Consider the following 23,948-nt stretch of genomic DNA (forward strand, 5'->3'; position numbering starts at 1 on the left):
TGCTCTACTGGCAAATAATTCTTCTCATAATAATTCCAGAGGGAATTATTCTGTGACAAGGAGCTTATATTGTATAGAATTTAAAAGTTAAAAAAATTGAGGCTAGCATGATAAACAACAAGAAATGTTTTGGTCAGTTTTCTCACTTTTCTCTTTCAAATTATGACCTCCAGACACAATGAAAAACTGAGAGAAAAGTTTAAAAAAAAAACAAAAAAAAAACAAAACCCCCACAACTATATGTTTTATAGTGGACTGTGTATTTTAAAGTGGACTTAGAGTGTATTTTTGGCAATGTGAAGCAGCCAATTCCCAATTATTTTAGATGGCACCATAATACCTGAGCATTTTGAAAGTCAACCTTAATGAAATGCAAAAAAACACGAGAAGAGAACCACTTTTGAATTACTTTGTCAGCTTTGTTTGCTCTGAACAGTTCATTATGCACCCTTGACTTTGATAGTTTAATCATGAATACCACAGAACGCAGTCCAGAGATGAATATAGCTGCTTTGTGCCTTATAATTATGCTTAAAGTTTAAATTCAGCAGTGTGATTTTTCAAAAAGAGATCAGCTAACCTGCCCTCACAGCAAGTGCATTCTTCTCCTTAGCCTGAATGAGAAGCATCAAATAGAGACACCATCAGGACCCAGCAAAGAACCGTGGCTGGGACACAGGTGCTCACACACACAGCAGCCTGCACAGAGCTTCTCTCCTGTAATGAGCCCTGCAGAGGAAGAGAGGTGATTGAGAGTCCTGAAACTCAGTTGACACCTAGAAGTAATATAAGTAATAATAAGCAGAACATCAAAACTCTGTGAAGAGCAGGACGCAGTTCACCTGTGTAAAAAGGTGCTCTTTAGAGTGGTTGCAGCAATGATTCTTCAGCAGTGAAGAATCCTGTAATATAGTATAATATGCTTTTTTTATTATATATAATATATGCTAATAATATATAATACAATTCTGAAAAGAGAGATATTAAGCTAGTTCTCAGAATCAGTGTTAGTTTGGGTCTAGGCTGTGTATTCATAATTCAAAAATATTTTACATATTTATCATTTAAAAATATCTACCAAGAGGACAGGCCACTAAAACATATGCCAAAAGTTTTCATGTCTGGATTCTCAAAAGAGAACAGCCGGAATTACATTGCTGCTACACCCTTGCTTATCCTGGTGGTTTTCCTACATGTCCAGTCACCACATAGACATCTCTTGTTGATATTGAAAATTTAAGTGTGCTTTTATCAACAGTTCTTTACCTTTCTCCCCTGTGAGGATGGAGGCACGGACCCAGAGGTAGAGTGCAAGCTGGATCATTTATTGCAAAGATTACACGATATTTATATGCTTCCAAGCAATTAGCAAAGCACATCTGTGTTTGCCTTGCGGTTATATCAGGTGAAAGGTCTATCTGATTTTCCTATCGGTATCCTCTTTCCAGTTCCGACGTCCTTGTTCCTTGCCAGTTCCAACATCTTCCAAGTACCAGTCAGGGACAGGTCACTCTTAATTGCCTGCTGTAGTTCCTCCTTCCCATGGTCACTCTTAATTGCCAACTGTAGTTTCTCCTTCCCATGGTCTCTGACAGCTTTGATACATTCCAACCCCCACACTCCCCCATATATCCTGTAAAACAAGATACAAAAAAGGAAATCTGATTTGGATGTACATACCTTTTTAAAGCACTTAAGTCCTGGGCTTCTCAGGGACTGTTAAGTGATGCGAACTATATTTGTTAACAGAACTTAGCTGGAACAAGAGCTCAGTCTTTGATCTTTAATGTATGTTTTATTGTTGGTTGCACATATTGATGGTACACTTGGAGGAAAAGGTGGCTAAAATATGTAGAAACAAACCCCAAAGATAAGTTCAGTAGTCATTTTCTCTTTGGAAAAAAGTCTGGCTTGCTTTCTGGCAGTTTCCAGAGAGGTAAGTGGGGTATCCTGATACACTGCCTGAAGCTTTCCTGCTGTCTCTATCCCTTGCCGCTCTGCTTCTCTGGCGCATCCTGCGTGGCTCTTGTCACTGCAGGAGCCTGCCCAGCTGGGCATTTCATAGGAGCCACCATGTGTTGGGTTGAACCAGATACTCTGGCAAGGTTAGAAAACCTCCACAGACACTTCTGCTTTGCATTTGCTTTTCTCTGAATTACAACTCATGTTCTTCTTCGAAACAAATCTTTTCCTGGCTTCTGTGTATGCTTGGAAGGGAGTTGGAAGTCATCTCAGAGCTTTGTTTGATCTGTAAAATCCTCTCACCTGCAGACATAAACAAGAGCTTAAAAGCAGAGCTGATCACAGCAGGTGCGTATCAGAGAATAAGCAGCGGAGAAGGTTCCTTACTAAATCCTGATACCAGGACCCACAGAAAAGACTTGCATATTACTGACTGCAGCAAGAATAGGACAAATAGGACTGAGTTGTTCATTGCATTAAAGTTTTCAAACAGCTTTTCAAGTGAAACCTGGTGTCCAAGCACAGACGCATGTGGGGTGGGCTACTCTGCACCTCTTCTGTGTCAATGGGGAGGGATAGCACCCTAACAGCTGCTGCAGCTTCAAGGAAAACCAGTCCTCACGGGATGCAAAGGGACACCCAGCAAGGACAGCTGTGGCAATGTGCCTCTGCACTGAATTAGGGCTTACTTACATTGACTGCTCCTCCCAGGAGTATTGCTTAGAGTAGCACAAGGTATATTTTCTCTCCCTTGAAGGCAACCCATTACAGCACACATGCCGGTCTTCCATATATACTGTCCCTGCAGCAGTAACTCCTAGGGACATGTTTGAGGCTTTAAATGAGTCTATAGGAGGCCTCTTAAACAGAAATGCTTTAAAATCTTTTGAAAAGAGCAGCAGATGTACCGCTTCTCAGAGCTGTTTTCCCTGGTGTCGAATTCTGTGCACACCATGGATATTTTTATGCTGCTTTTCTCTATTATACCCCACAAAAAGTTATTGAAATCAGTATTAAATTAACCCTGCTTGTTTCTCATGTGGCAGAAACACCACTCCCCTGACAATAGCTCATGAAAAGACTTTGTTCCCTACTGTGACACCATAGGTGCTACACCCTGAGTCTTTCTGTAAGCTTAAAGTAAAGATATTTCTGCTTTGGCCAGGTCTGTCCAACATTAGTCACAAACAGAAATTTGTAACAGCTCAATTAGGGTATCACTGCATATGTGAATAAGATTTATCCTGTTGCAGAGAGTTAAGTAACATTTTTGAATGGCATTGTAAGCATGTTCACTTGGATGGTAATTTAATGATCACAATTCTAGACTTTGCACACAACAAATTGTTCCTTTTCAGTGTTGTGCTGGGAAAAAGAATTCAGGGTACTAGCTTGTAGCTGATACTGAGAAATACTACTTACAAATAAAGACAGGCAGTTTGATGTAATCGCTAGCATCTGAGAGCAGCGTTCTTGGGATTGCTACTGAACAGGTGTAAGACTGGTATTAATTAAATTAAACCCAGAAAAACTGGTCTCTTAATAAACTTAAAAGTGGTGATGCGCATTAACGCAATAATAGGAATTTAAAATCTAATGTTCACGTTTGTATTAAGATAAAAGAAACACTCCAAAAGACTTTTAAAATTTAATTTTTACATCTGTAAGCTAGCAAACTTTGCAGAGCTTTATTGCTGCACCTTTCATCTGAGGTTTGTGTTGTCACTTTCTTAACAATCTAGCAGTTTTTGGTGCAGACTTTTACAGCTGCTGCAACAGTGTAGTTAAATTCTGCCTGGTGGTATTATAGTAATTAAAATAGAAGATGTGTCTAGGGTTTCTCTTGGTATGTATCGACTTGTTGATAATAACTTACTGCCCAACGGATGGATGGCAAACTAAAGCTGGCTAAGTAGGACATTAGACAGCAGCAAAAAAAAAAATTAAAATAACAAAAAACTTTGCTATCCTGATGACAATGAGCAGTATTCAAATCTCTGCCAGCATTGCACCATCAGACAGATAATAACTGGGTACTGCCAAGTGGATTGCATTATTCCAGCTGATGGAGAGAGCCCTGCATTTTGTCCCAGTAGCCCTTATTTCTCCGATGCACAGTATTATGGGTAGCTGAGGATATTCAGGTTTTTAACATTTCCTGGTTTTTCTTAATGTTTAGAACAAAACAGTTAAATCCACGTGACATATTGTGACAACTCAGAAGACCTAAGCTGTGTTCAGCAACAGACGTGCTTCCCACCCTGCCAATTCCATCCCATCTATGTATCAAGACATTGATTGCTGTGTGAAGTACAACTTAGTAGGTGAGACCAAAGGGATACCAAGGAAAGAAGGAAATTTTCAAGTGGGAGAGAAAGAAAAAGAAAAACTAATTGTAACACAAATGTACTTGGAGTTTACATCCACTGCTTTTTTTCTCTTCAGTGTTAGCTGGGGAAGCTACAATAATAATCAAATTATATCAAATATATCAAATTATATCAATAAATGGTCAGTTGGTAGCACTGGAAGAAACGGTCATTAGTGATCTTCATCTTAACAAGAAAATTTGCTTCCTCTCTGGGAGAGACATGGCTGCTGTGTTCCACATCCTTCACGTAGATAAGAAAAGTTTCCTATTTCTGAGGTTAAAAGATTAGAGCAAAACGGATGCATGGAAACAATGTAAAATAGCAGCCTCCTACCTTCACAGCAGTTGTGTCCCTAAAAGTGCATCACAGCTGGACTTCATATCCTTCACTAGCTCTGTTTCCACCCCATGCTTATTCAAGATCTTGGGCCTGCCATTCAAAATGATAAAAATATTATCTGCCATTATCTAAAAATGCAGCCACCGAGCCTAGGATAATATGAATGAAAGCTGGAAGCAAATTAGGCAACATTTCAGACAATGTGAACTAACATAAATTCATTGATTCTACTGGAGACAAATGGATTTACATCAGCTAAGAAACTGGCAAACTGTGTTCACAGGTGAAATTATTGGCGGAAAATGCTGCTGGCAAACTCCAGCAGATTTTATAGCCACTCTCTTTGTCAACACATTCCCATGAAAACTAATATCTGAACAAAAAGCAAAAAGTGAGTATTTGGGAAGAGGGTAGAACTTAGTTCTCTACAGCAGCTAACAGCAGCTATATTTTCAGACATTTATTTCAGTTTTAACACTTACAGAATGTGAAATGAAAATCAGAAAATGCATTTGGCCATTCCACTTGGCTAGGTGTATCTAAGTATTTAATATTAAGGGTAGGCATTTTTTTATGTGGTGAACTGAAACAACTCAGACTCGGTATTAGCTGTTCTGCTCTACTAGGCGTAAGCATCACTAGATTATTTTTGGACATAGGAGACTGAAGTAAGTCTGAGTATTTTCATATCTGTTGGTCTGTAACATTTTTATCTAGCCAAGAAATCAGAACAGTTTCCAATGCTTAAATACTGAAGTGTTTTTAAAAGGTTTGATAGGCTTCTGTATCCTCCTTTCTAAGATTGAGTTCTAGGTGTTGCTGTTCAAGTCTGTACACATGTTCAGTTTGTTTGGAAGAATGTCATCTAGTAAACCACTACATTTCAGAAACATAGTTTATTTGGCAGGGTAAGGTAGATTGTGGCCCTCTGTCTGAAAGGGGTTCAAGAAGGACAGGGATCTGCTGGAGAGAGTCCAGCGCAGGGCAACAAAGATGATTAAGGGAGTGGAGCATCTCCCTTATGAGGAAAGACTGAGGGAGCTGGGTCTCTATAGTTTGGAGAAGAGGAGACTGAGGGGTGACCTTATTAGTGTATATAAATATATAAAGGGGGAGTGTCACGAGGATGGAGCCAGGCTCTACTCAGTGGCAAACAATATAGGACAAGGGGTAATGGGTACAAACTGGAACACAAGAGGTTCCACTTAAACTTGAGAAGAAACTTCTTCTCAGTGAGGGTGACGGAACACTGGAACAGGCTGCCCAGGGAGGTTGTGGAGTCTCCTTCCCTGGAGACATTCAAAACCCGCCTGGACACATTCCTGTGTAACATTATCTAGGTGTTCCTGCTCCAGCAGGGGGATTGGACTAGATGATCTTTCAAGGTCACTTCCAATCTCTAGCATACTGTGATACTGTGAAAAGGAGCAGTGAAGCCAAAAGGACCTGCCCCCCTAACATTTGGGTTCAAAAAAAAAAGACAGTAGGGATCAATCAGACAGTGTACTAATCAAAGACAAGTTGAGATATAAATCGATCAGCAGTGATCATGTAGTTCTTGTTCCTATTGACCAGTGTTTATCTTGACAGTAGTCCCCATTTAAATAATCAGAGTATATAGAGACGTTTACTAGCATGTGAACAAAATAAATCTTATAAAGGTGTTAAAATTTAAATTTAGCACTTATGTACTTATATTGTTGGGCTGGCTTAGTGCAAACAGTTGGCAATGCCCTGCATGCTTTCTGTGAGTCCTGGGGATTCCTTGCTCCTGTGGGAAGCGGAATTGTGCTGACCTTTTGGACTTCTTTTTCTTTTTAAATTTCAAGCTCTCCAAACTGCTTGGAAGTAGGCCACTGAAAAATCAAAGCAAACATGCTCTCTGTGCCTGGATTTTGCTGTTCCCCACTAGCTATATTATATTCAGCAGAGGGAGAATAGGAAGCTATTTCCCCCAATTTTCCATACTGCCTGTGGGAATCTAATTCAATTTCCTCACAAATTTAGCAGCAAAAACTAAACAGTAAAGAATAAAGTTGAAGAGGCTTCTGTAAATCTCTGGATTCTAAGGTACTAAGGTGCAGCGGGATTACTGAGTGCAGGTTAAACTTCTTTTCTAGCCACAAAGCTACTTACAGATTTAAGAGGCTTAAAAACCTGATCCAACATTAGTCCTTGCTTTGCAAATGAAAGAATAATGTATCTACCTATACAAAGTTATATTTATTATTATCCTTTATTATTGATGTAGCCTCATTCCACAAAGGAATCTTTTTTTTTTTTTTTTGTGGGAGATTATGATGTACTAGATAAATTCAGAGAAAGGGACAGGGAAAAAGACTGGTGACCAAATGTATTTCCAGAAATAAACAGATGAAAGAAAATACTCATATTTCATTATCCTCGCTACAATGTCTACATTCTACCAGCAGACCACAGGGGTATTATTCATAACTTCCAGAAAAATATGTAGTGCCTTTTTTGGACTTGGGTCCAGGAGCAACATGGACCTAAGATATGGCTGAAAAAATACTGAATAAAAAGCAGAATTGACGTTCCTACTTCATGTGAGCTGCAACATTTGTTCAGCAGACCTACTTGCAGCCAGCAATCCGTGTCATTTTGTGATTGCCAGCTGTCCTTAGTTTTTCCAACCCTTTTAGCTCAGAACTTCTTCAGATAGGTAGTCCCTGGAGTGAGCACTGGTAGCCTGGATTGCAGTAATTATCTCGTTACCTTTTTTATGTGTGTGTTATCATTGTCTGTTCCATCCCCAAAGAAATAAATTGGCTGGCAATCATTTTATTTCTTCACAACAGTGTCTTTTATATTTGTTTTCATCCTCACAAAATCTCCTTCAATAGTAAAGCTGTATAGACATCTATGAAGCTTTGCAAATTAAGATAAGGACCAGCGTGTGTTTTTGACGTAACATGGAAAAATCCTATGATATAATGAATAGTAATATTCAGCAGACGTGGTGTTTCTGGGACTGTGAGCTTCTCTGAAAAGATGTTCCATTTGTTAGAGAGATTTAAAAGAAAAACAGACTTGTCTAAGTATTTTCATTATGAAATCCGTGATGTGGAGCAATTCTAGGGCAACTTCCCTGCTCAGCTGTGAACCTGGGCTTGGAACAGAGGAATTTGGGTCTCAAGTCGTCCCATACAGGTGGAGAACATAGGAGCTAGTGCATCCTGTTCTTTTCCATTAGAAATGCAAAGGGCCGCACAAGGAGCACATCCGGTACGTCAGCCAGAGCAAGAGGGAGAGAAAGAGGTAAGGAGAGAGGAGAGGGCATGAGCGAGAGCAGCAGTCATGAGGGGAGATCATGAGAGGAGGAAGGGGTGGAGATCATGAGGGGAGGGAGGGGTGGCCATAAGGAAGTTTATGAGGGAAGATGAGGGGTAGCGATGAAGGGAGATCATGGGAGATGTGACCATGAGGTGTGAATGGCGGTCGTGAGGGAAGACGGGGAGGAGGGATGGCCATGAGGGAAGATCATAAGGGGAGGAGGATCAGCAATGAGAGAGAATCATGAGGGGAAAGAAGGAGGAGCTATGAGGGGAGACCTTGAGGGGAAGGAAGGGGCGACCATGAGGGAAGATAATGAGAGGAAGAAAGGGGTGACCATGAGGGGAAGCAAGAGGCAGCCATGAGAGATCGTGAGGGCAGAAGAAGAGCAGTCATGAGGGGAGATCTTGAGGGGAGAGGAGGAGCAGCCATGAAGGAAGATCATGAGGGGAGAAGAGGGGAAGCCATAAAAAGAGATCTTGAGGGAAAAAGAAGGGATGGTAATGAGGGGACATGAGGAGCAGCCATAAGGGGAGATCATAAGGGAAGAGGAGGGTAGGCCATGAGCGGAGATCATGAAGAGAAAGAAGGGGCAGCCATAAAAGGAGATCTTGAGGGAAAAAGAAGGGGCAGCCATGAGGAGAGATGAGAAGCAGCCATGAGGGGAGATTGTGAGGGGAAAGGAGGAGTGGCAGCCAGGAGGACAGATCATGAGGGGAGAGGAGGCGTAGCTATGAGGAGAGATCATGAGGGAGCAGCCATGAGGGGAGATCTTGAGGGGAAAAGAGTGGCCATGAGGGGAGATCATGAGAGGATAGAAGGAGTGGCCATGAGGGGAGAACATGAAGGCAGAGGAGTGGAGGCCATGAGGGGAGATCATGAGGTGAAAGGAGGGCTGGCCACGAGGGAAGATTGTGATGGGAGAGATGGGGTGGTCATAAGGGGAGATCATAAGGCGAGAGGAGTGGCAGCCATGAAGGGAGATTGTGAGGGAAAAAGAAGGGGAGGCCATGAGGGGAGATGAGAAGCAGCCATGAGGGGAGATCATAAGGGGAGAAGAGGGGAGGCCATAATGTGAGACCATGGAGGGAAAGAAGGGGCAGCCATAAGGGGAAATCTTGAGGGAAAAAGAAGGGGCAGCCATGAGGGGAGATCATGAGGGGAGAGAAGGGTCGTCCATGAGGGGAGATCATGAAGGGAGAGTAAGGGTGGCCATGAGGGGAGATCATGAGGGATGAGGGGTCATCATGAGGACAGACTGTGTGGGGAAAGGAGGGGCAGCCATGAGCGAAGAATGTGAGGGGAGAGGAGGGGCAGCCATGGGATGTGAGGTGTAGCCATAAGGGGAGATCATGAGGGGAGAGGAGGGGTGGCCATGATGGGAGATCATGAGGGGAGAGGAGGGGTGGCCATGATGGGAGATCATGTGGAGAGAGGAAGGGCGGCCATGAGTGGAGAATGTGAGGGGAGAGGAGAGGCAGCCACGAGGGGAGATCATGAAGAAAGAAAAGGGGCAGCCATGAGGGGAGATCATGAGGGGAGATGAAGGACGGCCATGAGGGAAGATCGTGAGGAAAAAGAAGGGGCGGTCATGAGAGGAGATTATGAGGGGAGAGCAAGGGCAGCCATGGGATGTGAGGTGTGGCCATGAGGAGAGATCCTGAGGAAAGATCATGTGGGGAGAGCAGGAGCAGCCATGAGGTGTGAGGAGCAGCAATGGGGGGATTCAGCTATACAGTGTGGACCACTATGGGGAGCATATGAGAGGTGGCTGCAAGTGGAGATCATGAGGAGCAGCCATAAGGGGACATCTTGAGTAGAGATAGTTTGCCCTTAGTGACATGGTTTAGTGGTGGGCTTGGCAGTCCTGGGGAAATGCTTGGACTTGATCTTAAAGGTCTTTTCCAACAGAGCTGATTCTATGAGTCTATACTTACTTTGTATACTCATCGGTGCAAGAGTTTTGTCACTTACCAGTACAGTTTCTCCAGTTATGATGAATTTGTCTCATAAAGTGTCAAAAAAAAAAAAACCTAAAAAAAAACATAAAACCTGAAAAAAAAATTAATGTTTCAGATGCAAAGCTGGTTTTAGACCAAAGATTTCATGGCGTATTTTAAAGGGGGTTATGTTTTAATTTTCACTTTCTCAACCTATATCTCCTCAACCTTCATGGCTAAGGTATCACTTACAATGTATTTGCAATATGGAATTATTATCTTTGTCTACATTATATTAGAAAACTAAATCCCACTGGTGAAGCTGTTTCAAGTTCATTAGTAAACTTGAGAAGCATAATGTAATGACAACCTTAACATATTTGATGTCATGCTAAACACAGCCAAGTCCTTTAGGACAAGTGTAACAAGGTGCTGGAAGCAGTTGTTAGCACTGGGGAGCTGACTAAGGCTCCTAACATTGCTAATAGAATTTTAAAATGCCTAATTAAAAGCATGTGGGAGTGGTATTTTAAGTTGTGTGGGCAGTAATGTGAAGGGCAAACATGCCAACTCCTCTGCAAGTTCAGGCTTTACTTACCTGACAGCAAAGAGCTGACTTGTGGCATGTAAAAGTGAAGAGTCTGTGCAGAGGGCTTATAAGTTGTTTTTAAGTTGATTTTGTAAACTTTGGTGATGACCTAGAATGATCCAAAGATGTATCTAAGTGAGGAACATATGGCTAGTTGTTATATATGCATCAAAGAGCTTCTCTTGTCTTTCTCATGAATGATCTCTTAAACATAAATGAACCCCTCATGTGACACCCAGTCTGTTGGTTGGCACTCACATGTAAGAGCATCAGCACACTATTAGCAATTACCTTAGTGATATTTACAGCATTTTAATGTCACTTGTCTGTATGTAAATAGAGTCTGTGAGGAATGCAGCACGCCTGGGGCTCCTGCTCCCACTACAACAGCACTGCTCGTTCAACACACCGGAGTGCTTCCTGCACCTTATGTAACTGCCAAAAATATCATTTCAGTTGCTTTATGACAAGATAATGAGTCTGTCAAAGATGAGTGGTCAGAAAAACAAATTTGTTCTCCCACACAATTAGAGTTTATAGTGTTGGACAGCAATATCAATCTCCAGTGGTTCAAAATTGAATTTCCACGTTAGAGGGAAATGTGTTCTTGCATGTAACCAGCCTGCGTAGCAAAAAGAGTTGAACTGGAAAGGTGGATATCAGCTGAGCTGTGGAAACATCAGGATGGAAGTTTCCAGATGCAGACAAGTATTGTGTGTACATGGTGTTTGCTTCCATGAGCTTGACACTGACAGAGCCGCGCCTACAACAATCAACACAGGAAAGTCTGGAGAAACTGTCACCAGATAAACCAGGCAGACAACTGTTCCCTTCAGGTAGAAAGCTGTTTCAAGGCCTGCATCTCCCTGTAATTGCTCAGGGAGTTGTTAATATTTATAATCATGGTCTTCAGGCATTCATTGTAAAGATGTATGAAGCATTACACCTCAGCAATGCCATTTATGGTGAGTGTACACTGTATCTGAGAACTGCACCTTGCCCTTAACATTTGCTTTATCCTTCTTTTTGCCCTTAAGCTCTTTGACAATGCAGTGCAAAAGCTGCAGCATACATCCTGACATTTACCATAATTTAACCTGTATTCTCTATACTGCTGTATTTATTACAGTTTCCTCAATTGCCTCTTGATGTGCCAGGCAGCTGCTATGCACCCACTGCTACCGAGTAATTGCATTTCTGGCCATATGTACAGAATTTTACCTTGTAAAATACTTTGACTTTTTTCTTTGGATTTCAAGAAACCATACAGGCATGAAGTACTGTCATCTGGAACTCAGTACACAGGCTATGGAAGCAGTCTTTTAGGTTTTCAGAACTTCTCCGTTATTATACATGCAGCCAAAGTGACCGTGTTCTCCTAATGGGAACATCTACAAAGACTATATGACATTTTGTGTTCAATGTGCTTTTTATGTAAATCTAATTAAGGCTTTTGTTACTCTCTCAGGTTTAAAGCAGGAACAGCTAGGAACAGCCCTTCCAAGCAAGTGTCTAAAGGAATTACAAACTTTACTAGGATTTTCAGTAGTAATTTATCATTATAAAAAGGACATGGAACTGTTGGAACAAGTTCAGAGGAGGGCCACGAGGATGATCAGGGGACTGGAGCACCTCCCATATGAAGACAGGCTGAGAAAGTTGGGGCTGTTCAGCCTGGAGAAGAGAAGGCTGTGTGAACACCTCATAGCAGCCTTCCAGTATCTGAAGGGAGCCTATAAGGATGCTGGGGAGGGACTATTCATTAGGGACTATAGTGATAGGACAAGGGGTAACGGGTTAAAACCTAAACAGGGAAAGTTTAGATTGGATATAAGGAAGAAGTTCTTTACTGTAAGGGTGGTGAGGTGCTGCAATGGGTTGCCCAGGGAAGTTGTGAATACTCCGTCCCTGGCGGTGTTCAAGACCAGGTTGGACAGAGCCTTGGGTGGCATGGTTTAGTGTGAGGTGTCCTTGCCCATGGCAGGGGGGCTGGAATGAGATGATCTTAATGTCCTTTCCAACCCTAACTAGGGAGGCTGGAACAAGATGATCTTAATGTCCTTTCCAACCCTAATTATTCTATGATTCTGTGATTATATATTCACATACGTTAACAAAATATTACCTCTGGAGCAGAGAAGAAAGGTAATTTTCCTTAGAAAAAAGAGATGAGACAGATGAAGGACTCTGAACTTGGGCAGTCTTCCATAGGAAGCTGATGTCCACATCCTAACAGTGATATGACAAGAGCCCAAGTCAACTACCAGGTCAGTGGTGCTCAGCTGATTCTCAGCTACCTGAAATGCCTACAGTCCAGCCTGTGCTGCTTTGGTTTTGCACTGCTCACAGGCCAGTATATCTCATCACAAGAGTGGTTCTCTCATGGCATATCTGGATGGTACTTTTAGGTAAATAGTCTTTCTGCAACCTTAAATATTTCAATTTTCCTTACTGCTTATCCTGCAAAAAGAAGTACCTTTTATTGTACTGTGGTCATCTCTCAGCCCCACTATGCACATTTACCTCTTTTATTCATCCAGAGCACAACAGGCATTATCCCTTGAGCACAACAGGCATTTCTCTTCTTTGCAGAAGTCTCTGAGATTGTCCATACATAATTCTCATGAGGTCCCTGGGACAGATTGCCCAATTCCAAGTGCAGCCTCCCTAGAAAACCAGACATACACAAAATATCATTTCCCTGTTCCAGTAAAAATGCCCCTCCACATACAGCACGGAATGTGGTTATCAGCTTGGTTTTCCCCAGACACAGTACCCTCCAGCTTATGTTCAATTTGCTTCCCACAGATGCTTTTTCTTCTCTTTAAGTTTTAGCACTGTCTGCAGTTTACACTCAATTCAGTATTCAGCTATGTCCTTCATTTGCTGTGAAACATGATTAATCTCTCCAAGATCTGTGAAGTGACCTCAGCAAAAACTTGGTGCAAGAGGAGAATCAGAACCTCTGGTTCACTCCTCTGGATGTCTTTTTTTCTTATGCTTCTGCTCTTTTGCACCCTATGCATAGTTACTAACATCAACAACAACTCCAGTTTAATCTCTTCAGATTTTATTAATCCATAAATTTTTTTATACTTATATAACACTAATGATCATAAACCAAACCCAACTTTTATATTGCCTATACACTAAGACAGCAAAGGTAATGTCTTGCCACACATTATCTGACCTTTTGTGTTTGTTTGTTGGGGTATGTTTAACATTTCTTTTCATGCTCACTTGAACTAGCTCTCTGTCCTGGGTTCAGCAGTATCAGTCATTTTTCTCCTTCTTAGTAGCTGATGCAGTGCTGTGGTTTTGACTTTCAGCCTGGGAACAGCACTGATAACACCAATGTTTTTAGTTGTTGCTCAGTAATGTTTACTCCAACCAAGGGCATTCTGAATCTCATGCTCTGCCAGGGAGGAGGGGAAGCTGGGAGGAAGCAGAGACAGGACACCTGACCCAAACTAACCAAAGGGGTATTCCATACCACAGCACGTCATGCCCAGTATATAAACTGGGGGAGTTACCAAGAAGGGCTAGATCGCTGCTCAGGTTTGTCTGGATATCGGTCAGCAGATGGTGAGCAGTTTTATTCTCTTCCCTTGTTATTTCCCTTATCATTATTATAACTGGTGGTAGCAATAGTGGCATGTGTTATACCTTAGTTATTGGACTGTTCTTATCTCAACCCGTGGGAGTTACATTCTTTCGATTTTCCTCACCCTCCCTCCGGACATGGGGGAAAGAAGAAGGGGAGGGAGGGAGCGAACAGCTGCATGGTTCTGAATTACTGGCTGGGTTTAAACCGTGGCAGTTCTTTGTGGCACCCAACGTGGGTCTCGAAGGTTTAAGATAATGACAGATCTGACCAGAGTGTGTCTAATCATACTTGTGATAATCATTCACTGTTTTGGATTAATAGTCACTCATCACAATGCTGATTTATTGGCTCTCAATGTTGTTGCTCTTGATCTCAGAGTTTCAGCATGTCATACCTTACTTACAGCTGGTATTTGCTGGTTTAGTGTTTATCGGCTGGGGGGCTTGGGCTAAGGTTCTTGTTTCGCTGTACTTTATGGTAATGACTTGTAATATAATAGACTCATTGATTATGAACCTGATCTGGCTTGTGTTCCCAGTGTGGTCATCACCTCTATACTTTGGGAAGTATATAATGTTTAGTAATTACATAATTTTTTTTTTCCCTCCTCGGGTGGTCAACGTATGAAGGAGACATTCCCTTATGTTCCCAGCCCCCTCACCAGCCTATTTACAGCATCATTTGAGAGTTCTGAAGGTTTTGAATGGCCTTTGAGTACCTTTGAGACCTTCCTGCTGATTGTGATGGGGATCACCATGTTGGCACGCAGAGTGTGTTTTACCCACGACCATTTCATCTGATCTTGAAAGTTAAGCAGAGTTGGGTTTGGGTCTTGTCTAGGGTTAGATGATGAAACAGGAGGATCAAGAGATTTCCTGCAAAGCTGGACAGTCATCAGTGGCAGGGTGTGTGGGACAGTATGGGCAAGTATCAAGGCCAGTGGGCCCCTCCAGTGCTTTGGAACTTCACCACTGAAAACTGCAAAATCCAGAAAAACTAGTAAAACACGTAAATGAGATGTGTTGTCATCCTGGTCATACCAGAGAGGGACAAATCATGTCAACGTGCTGGGGCTTGGCCTATGCTTACAGAGTCCTGTTCAAGACTATCCAGCACCTTCAAAGGGAAGAAAATGTCTCTGGATCTGATGGCAAAACAACAGACAACACAGCTACTCTAACTCCAAATACAGCAGCTACACCAACCCCAGTGACAAATACAGTAGCTACTCAAACTCCGACTGCAACAGACAACACAACTACTCCAACTCCAAGCACAGCAACTACAGCAACCCCAGTGACAAGAACAGTAGCTACTCGAGCTCTGACTACAACAGGCAACACAGCTACTCCAACTCCAAGCACAGCAACTACAGCAGCCCCAGTGACAAGTACAGCAGCCCCAGTGACAAGTACAGCAGCTACTCGAGCTCTGACTACAACAGACAACGCAGCTACTCCAACTCCAAGCACAGCAACGACAGCAACCCCAGCGACAAGTACAGTAGCTACTCGAGCTCTGACTACAACAGACAACGCAGCTACTCCAACTCCAAGCACAGCAACGACAGCAACCCCAGCGACAAGTACAGCAGCTACTCAAACCCTGACAGAAACAGACAGGGTAGCTGCTGGTGCTACTCAATCCACAAGCACAGCGGCTGTACCAACCATGACAACAGATACTGCAGCCATTCCAACCACAGTGATGATCACTGCAGCTAAACCAGAGGACCAATTCATGCCACTATTGGTTGCCCCCGTACGCAAGGGGAAAAGCAAAAAAGAGGCACAAAAAGCAACTTGTACTGTGAAGAAAGATGAAGAACCAACGCACTTACTACACAGGACAGCATCTGAACAAGAGTTATTATGTAGATCAAAGGAAGAGGAAGAAGAAGAGGTGACTTCTTGACCCTGGACCTCAACTGAGCTACAGAATATGCGAAAAGATTTTACCTGTCAACCAGGGGAGCACATCATCACCTGGTTGCTCTGGTGCTGGGACAGTGGGGCCAATGGTCATGAACTAGAAGGTAAAGAAACCAAGAATCTGGGATCACTTGCTAGGGAAGGGGGAATTGACAAAGCAATTGCAAAAGAGACAGCCCCTCAGCCTTTGGAGGCAGCTCTTGGCAGCTGTGAACGAAAGGTTTCCATACAAGGACAATGTTATGAGTCATTCGGCCAATTGGACCATGCGAGAGAAAGGCATCCAGTCTCTGAGGGAGTCAGCCATTGTAGAGATGATCTATTGCAGGCCGAATGCTGGAAATGCATCTGTAGATCCAGATGAAGTCGAATGGATACCACCCATGTGGCTGAAATTTACATGGAGTGCACCATCATCATATGCCCACTCATTGGCAGCAATAACCTGGAATGACATAGTACCACCAACAGTGGATGAAATGATTCATCAACTCTGAGAGTTCGAGGACAATCTCACCCCTTCCATCATTTCAGCTGTGGAAAATCTGTCCCAGGAGTTCAAACAATTGAGAGATGATCTATGATCTATCCAGCTCCCCACGTGTACCAACACACAGCTATTAACAAAAGGCGTCCTACTGCTCAAGAGAGAAGGTATAGAAGTTATACACCATGGGCCACCAGGTTTTACCTGCAGGATCACAGAGAAGACATGAGAAAGTGGGATGGAAAACCTACCTCAGCTCTGGAGGAATGGGTGTGTGAATTGAAGAGGGGAACAAAGGTCAAGGCTGATCATCCCATGAAAGCTGCAGCTTCAGTCTCTGATGAACAGGTTCCTAGATGGAGTGGAAGAGCTGATTTTACTCCAGCTCCTGTGATAACGAAGACTAATCTGTCTACCAGACGTAAGTGACCAATATTGTGATCACTATTAGAGGGGCTCTGCCTCCAGCCAGGTGAAGGTAGGGGACAATTGGATTTACTGGACTGTGTGGATCAGATGGCCTGGCACATCAGTTCCACAGAAGTATAAGGCTCTAGTAGATATCAGTGCACAGTGTACCCTGATGCCACCAAGCTGTCAAGGGGTGGAACCCATCTATATTTCTGGAGTGACAGGAGGATCCCAAGAGTTGACTGTATTGGAGGCTGAAATCAGCCTGACTGGGAGGAAGTGGCATAAGCCCCTGATTGTGAATGGTCCAGAGGCTCCATGCATCCTTGGCATAGACTACCTTAGGAGAGGGCACTTCAAAGACCCAAAAGGGTACCGGTGGGCTTTTGGTATTGCTGCTTTGGAGACTGAGGAAATTGAGCAGCTGTCCACCTTGCCTGATCTCTCAGAGGATCCTTCTGCTGTGGGGTTGCTGAAAGTTGAAGAACAACAAGTGCCAATCGCGACCACAACAGTGCACCGGCAGCAATATTGCACCAACCGAGCCTCCCTGATTCCCATCCATAAGCTGATCCATAGACTGGAGAGTCAGGGAGTGATCAGCAGGACCCACTCGCCCTTTAATAGCCCCATATGGCCAGTGCGAAAGTCTAACGGAGAGTGGTGACTAACAGTAGACTATCGCGGCCTGAATGAAGTCACACCTCTCTTGAGTGCTGCCGTACCGGACATGCTAGAACTTCAGTATGAACTAGAGTCAAAGGCAGCCAAGTGGTATGCCACAATTGATATTGCCAATGCATTTTCCTCGATTCCTTTGGCAGAAGACTGCAGGCCACAGTTCACTTTTACTTGGGGGGGCGTCCAGTACACTTGGAACTGACTGCCCCAAGGGTGGAAACACAGCCCTAATATTTGCCATGGACTGATCCAGACTGCACTGGAACAGGGGCAAGCTCCAGAACACCTGCAATACATTGATGGCATTATTGTGTGGGGCGATACAGCGGAAGAAGTCTTTGAGAAAGGGAGGAAAATAATCCAAATTCTGCTGAAAGCCAGTTTTGCCATAAAACGGGGTAAGGTCAAGGGACCTGCACAGGAGATTCAATTTTTGGGAATAAAATAGCAAGATGGTTTTCACCAGATCCCCACAGATGTGATCAACAAGATAACAGCAATGTCTCCACCAACTAATAAGAAAGAAACACAAGCTTTCTTGGGTGTTGTGGGGTTCTGAAGAATGCACATCCCAAATTACAGTGTGATTGTAAGCCGTCTCTATCATGTGACCCGGAAGAAGAATGATTTTAAATGAGGCCCTGAGCAACAACAAGCCTTTGAGCAAATTAAACGAGAGATAGTTCATGCAGTAGCCCTTGGACCAGTCTGGACCAGGCCACATGTGAAGAATGTGCTCTATACCCCAGCTGGGGACAACGGTCCTACCTGGAGCCTCTGGTAGAAAGCTCCAGGGGAGACCTGAGGTCAACCCTTTGGCTTTTGGAGTCAGGGATACAGAGGACCTGAGGCCAGCTATACCCCAACTGAGAAAGAGATACTGGCAGCCTATGAAGGCTTTTGAGCTGCTTCAGAAGTGATTGGCACTGAAGCACAGCTCCTCCTGGCACCCCGTTTGCCCGTGCTGGGCTGGATGTTCAAAGGCAGGGTCTCCTCTACACATCGTGCAACGGGTGCTACATGGAGTAAGTGGGCTGCACTAATTATACAGTAAGCTCAAATAGGAAATCCCAGTTATCCAGGAATTCTAGAAGTCATCGTGGACTGGCCAGAGGACAAAGATTTGCAACATCTTTGCAAACATACAGATGGGCTGTATCATGCAACATACAGATGGGCTCGTGATCGAGGGGTGGATTTAACAATGGACACTTATAGCCCAGTTTATTCACAACTGTGAAACATGTGCCAAGCAATTAAAGCCTCTTTGGTAAGGAGGACGATGGCTGAAGTACAAATATGGGGTGGCCTGGCAGATTGACTATATCACACTCCCACCAACCTGCCAGGCAAGTGCCATGTGCTTACCATGGTGGAAGCAACCACCGGGTGTCTGGAAACATACACTGTGCCCCATGCCACTGCCCGGAACACTATCCGGGGCCTTAAGAAACAGATTTTGTGGCAACACAGCACCCCAGAGAGAACTGAGTCCGACAATAGGACTCATTTCCAGAACAATCATATAGACACTTGGGCCAAAGAGCATGGCGTTGAGTGGGTAATGGTACATCCATGCACCAGCCTCTGGGAAAACTGAACGGTACAATGGGCTGTTAAAAACTACACTGAGAGCAATGGGTGGTGGGACTTTCAAACATCGGGATACACATTTACCAAAAGCCACCTAGTTGGTCAACACCAGAGGATCTGCCAACAAGGCTGGCCCAGCCCAGTCAGAACTTTTACATATTGTAGAAGGGGATAAAGTTCCTCTGGTGCACATAAAGAATTTGCTGGGGAAGACAGTCTGGATTATTCCTTCTTCAGGTAAAGGCAAAGGATGACACCAAGCTGTGTGGTTCAGTTGATACACTGGAGGGAAGGAATGCCATTCAGAGGAGCCTTGACATGCTTGTGAGGTGGGCAGATGCCAACCTTATGAAGTTTAACCATGACAAGTGCAAGGTCCTACACCTGGGTCAGAGCAATCCCAGGCACAGCTACAGGTTGGGCAGAGAAGAGATTCAGAGCAGCCCTGCGGAGAAGGACTTGGGGGTGTTGGTTGATGAGAAACTTAACACGAGCCGGCAGTGTGTGCTTGCAGCCCAGAAAGCCAACCGTATCCTGGGCTGCATCAAAAGGAGCGTGACCAGCAGGTCGAAGGAGGTGATCCTGCCCCTCTACTCTGCTCTTGTGAGACCTCACCTGGAGTATTGTGTGCAGTTCTGGTGTCCTCAACATAAAAAGGACATGGTACTGTTGGAACAAGTCCAGAGAAGGGCCACGAGGGTGATCAGGGGACTGGAGCATCTCCTGTATGAAGACAGGCTGAGGAAGTTGGGCTGTTCAGCCTGGAGAAGAGAAGGCTGCGTGGAGACCTCATAGCAGCCTTCCAGTATCTGAAGGGGGCCTATAGGGATGCTGGGGAGGGACTCTTCATTAAAGACTGTAGTGATAGGACAAGAGATAACTGGTTAAAACTTAAACAGGGGAAGTTCAGGTTGGATATAAGGAGGAAATTCTTTCCTGTTAGGGTGGTGAGGCACTGGAATGGGTTGCCCAGGGAGGTTGTGAATGCTCCATCCCTGGCAGTGTTCAAGACCAGGTTGGACGAGGCCTTGGGTGATATGGTTTAGCGTAAGGTGTCCCTGCCCACGGCAGGGGGATTGGAACTAGATGATCTTAAGGTCCTTTCCAACCTTAATTATTCTATGATTCTATGACTCTTCATTAGGGACTGTAGTGATAGGACAAGGGGTAACAGGTTAGAACTTAAACAGGGGAAGTTTAGATTGGATAAAAGGAAAAAGCTCTTTACTGTTAGGGTGGTGAGACACTGGAATGGGTAGCCCAAGGAAGTTGTGAATGCTCCATCCCTGGCGGTGTTCAAGGCCAGGCTGACAGAGCCTTGGGTGATACGGTTTAGTGTGAGATGTCCCTGCCCATGGCAGGGAGGCTGGAACTTGGTGATCTTAAGGTCCTTTCCAACCCTAACTATTCTATGATTCTATGAAACCCACTTGTGGGATTGCTTTTGCTCAGGACCTGGATATGCTTGGTGGGTAATGCGGGAAGATGGGGAAGTCTGATGCTTACCTCAAGGGGATTTGATTTTAGGGGAAAACAGCCAATGAACTCAATTGTATGCTGTTGCCTGCTATGTAGCACTTTTATAGCCCGCCAACTAGATGTCTTCAGGTCACCAGCAACTGGCCCTGACTTCCCTCCGACCATCATTCCAACAAAGAATGAACTTTGACAAAACCAGACGAGCTCAGCAGTGATCGGACGAGTTCTGTGGTGCCATCAGCAGGCAACAATCCAATACTGCACACTCTATCTCCTGCTCTGAAAGAGTGTCACAAGAGATGGAGCCTGACATCATGGACCGGATGAACTCAGCAGCTCTTTATGTGTGTGTGTATGTGTGTATATATAAGAGTGATGGTATATTGAAAAATGTGGGATCTGAGCATGACGTGAATGGTATGGAATAAGGGGTGGATACTGTTCTGGGTTCAGCAGTAGCAGTCATTTTTCTCCTTCTTAGTAGCTGGTGCAATGCTCTGTTTTTGACTTTCAGCATGGGAACAACGCTGATAACAGCAATGTTTTTAGCTGTTGCTCAGTAATGTTTACTCTGACCAAGGACTTTCTGAGTCTCATACTCTGCCAGGGAGGAGGGGAAGCCGGGAGGACACTTGACTCAAACTAGCCAAAAGCATATTCCATACCACAGCACGTCATGCCCAGTATATAAACTGGGGAGAGTTACCTAGAAGGGCTAGATCACTGCTCAGGTCAGGCTGGGTATCAGTCAGCGGGTGGTGAGTGGTTGTATTCTCTTCCCTTGTTATTTCCCTTATCATTATTATTATTGGTCGTAGCAGCAGTGGTTTGTGTTATACCTTAGTTACCAGACTGGAGTAACCCGTGGGAGTTGGATTCTTTTGATTCTCCTCCCCATCCCTCTGGGATCAGGGGAGGAAGAAGGGAGGGAGGGAGCGAGCGGGTGTGTGGTTCTGAATTACTGGCTGGGCTTAAACCAGAACACTCTCATTAACTCTACATTTGACATTTTTAATATAAATGTATTTTTTTACCTTGATCTTTAGCTAATCTTTTAGAACACCACAGCGACCACATTTTTCCTTACTTTCTTCTCCTGGGAAATTACACACAGCAATATCTAATTATTCTCATGGGTTTTAGGATTATTCAGCATTGTCAGTTCTTTTTTTGCTTGGATGTTAATGTTAGGTTTTGACTATCCTCTACTTACAAAGGTGTTAGATCAGTCCTTTATGTCTGATCATAAGATCTGATCAGTCTTCTTTTTTGCAGTGATCAAATTTGTTGTTTTCTCTCATTCAATTTAAATCATACTCCAAGAAGCTACACTTTTCTCCCCATTGCTGGGGGGTTTTGTTGGTGGTTTTGGGGGGGGAGGCTGTTTACTTCTGGGGGATTTTGTTTTTTAATCGGAGGGAGTTTGCTCTTGTTTGTCTTAAAATAGTATTATTTGGAATTTTATGGCAGGATGCATCATTTTGGGGATTTGCAAAAAGGCATTGATTGAATGAATCTGTGATTATTTTACTGGTTTAGAGCAGAAAGAGCCATTTAACAACTCCTCCATTTAAGAAGCTAAGTGACCAAGATGTCCCTACGTTATCTGTTTTGTGTGTGTTTGTTCTGAATGCCTGTATGAGGGCTGATTGTTTCAGATCTGTAAATAGCATTTTAAAATTTCACAGAAGGTAACCAGCTACTTCCACAAGAAAATGCGTTTTGCTGGTTTTGTGAAAACCTGCCCGTATTTGGTACAAACACAGAACTCCAAAATACATAGTTTTCCTTTTTCTGTTGGATCTTGGTTGCTAAAATCACAGAAGCTGCATTGTGCAAAAACCATGTCTGTTGTGGTACTGCATGGGCCCTGCCATGTGAACCGCAGAACAGATACCATGGCACGATGCCACAGCTCTGGGCTAAGAAGTCCTTCCTCTGCAGCAATCTTGGCCTAAGAAATTAAAAATCTGGGCACCAGAACCATCAATAGATCTATTCCATGCTGTCCATGCTCTCTTGCCTGGGAAATAAGGAGAAGGAGGAGGCAGCCTATGAAGAGATGAATCACAGTGGAATTAGGGAATGGGGGGAAATAAAAGGAAATTAATATGCATGAGTTTTTGTGGGAATTGTTTGTGCATGTGCATATGCATCCATACCTAGAAATACATGCATATTTTTTGTATATATATGAAGAGGGATGGGACAGGGGGTGGAAGCAGAGGAAGATATATAAGGCCAGAGTCTGCCCAAGACTTTTAACCGTGCAAGCAAAATTGAGGAAGGGTCAGTCTATCTCTTCAGGAACATATGGCAAGTACAGCATCTAAGAAGTGTAAACAGACTTAGCACAAGGTTTTCTGACACAATCTTTTTCTGACACAGTTCTCTATTTTCAGGTGCTTATTAAGAGAGCTGTGCACAGTTACAGCAATTAGCAGATATACCCTACACTTATTTTTCTCACCTCAGTTCCAGTTCTAGCCTGCAGCATCCTTTCAGAGCCCTAGGAACTACAGCTTTTCGTCAGAACACTTGCTGCCTCTGACACTGATGAGTCCCTCCAATAAAACACAAATCTCCCCTTGAAAGAAATTCTGTCAGTTCCTCTCTCTTTCATTCTAGTGACTCCATGCTGTCCACAGTCTTTCCAGCTTTTTTCTCTTCTGATTCTCTATCTGCTTGTTTGGTCTTGTCATTATTATGTATCTCTCCTGTTTGGGAGTCTTCCATTTTCATATTCTTGTGGACAGTAAAACCACACATCTCTCATTTTTTAACAGCAGTGCCATTCACCAGAATCTTCAATCTGTACATGAATAAGCGCATCTCATCTACTAATACGCAAACAGGCATCTTTCATTCTGCAGTAGCTAGTCATTGAAAATTTACTTTACAATTGATGTAGTGTTTGAGCATCAATATTTTGGAAATGATCACACTTTTTGTCTAGCATATTGAATACATTTTGTTAATTTTCGTTTAAAAGGAGCTGAACCTCTTTTTCTTTAGAATGAGCAATGCTCAAATAATGGCATTTTTATCTGTCTCATCTCTAGCACTGAGGAGAATGCTCCATCATCTACTGTATTACAGATTCTTGTGGATTTTCTCCAGCAGCCACTTATGACAACTGCAAGCTTGTTTTACCCTGGGGATATATATGTATGTGGCCAGTTACTTCAGGTCATTTTCCTGCCAAATGGAAGTCAGTTTGACAGCTGTTAATTTCCACTTGGCCATTCCATGTGTTGTTTTGC

At 43.5% G+C, this 23,948-nt stretch overlaps 1 protein-coding gene across 7 annotated transcripts in view; it reads left to right on the top strand.

Moving 5' to 3' along the window:
• The window catches only part of NTNG1 (netrin G1), a 176,951-nt gene that overhangs the window by 89,778 nt on the left and 63,225 nt on the right, over positions 1–23,948 (top strand). The gene's annotated exons all lie outside the window — the stretch shown is intronic.

This window comes from Pezoporus occidentalis, unplaced genomic scaffold, assembly GCF_034315485.1.
Source record: "Pezoporus occidentalis ecotype Australia unplaced genomic scaffold, CSIRO_AGI_Poc_V1 ctg186, whole genome shotgun sequence".
Taxonomy (NCBI): Eukaryota; Metazoa; Chordata; class Aves; order Psittaciformes; family Psittacidae; genus Pezoporus; species Pezoporus occidentalis.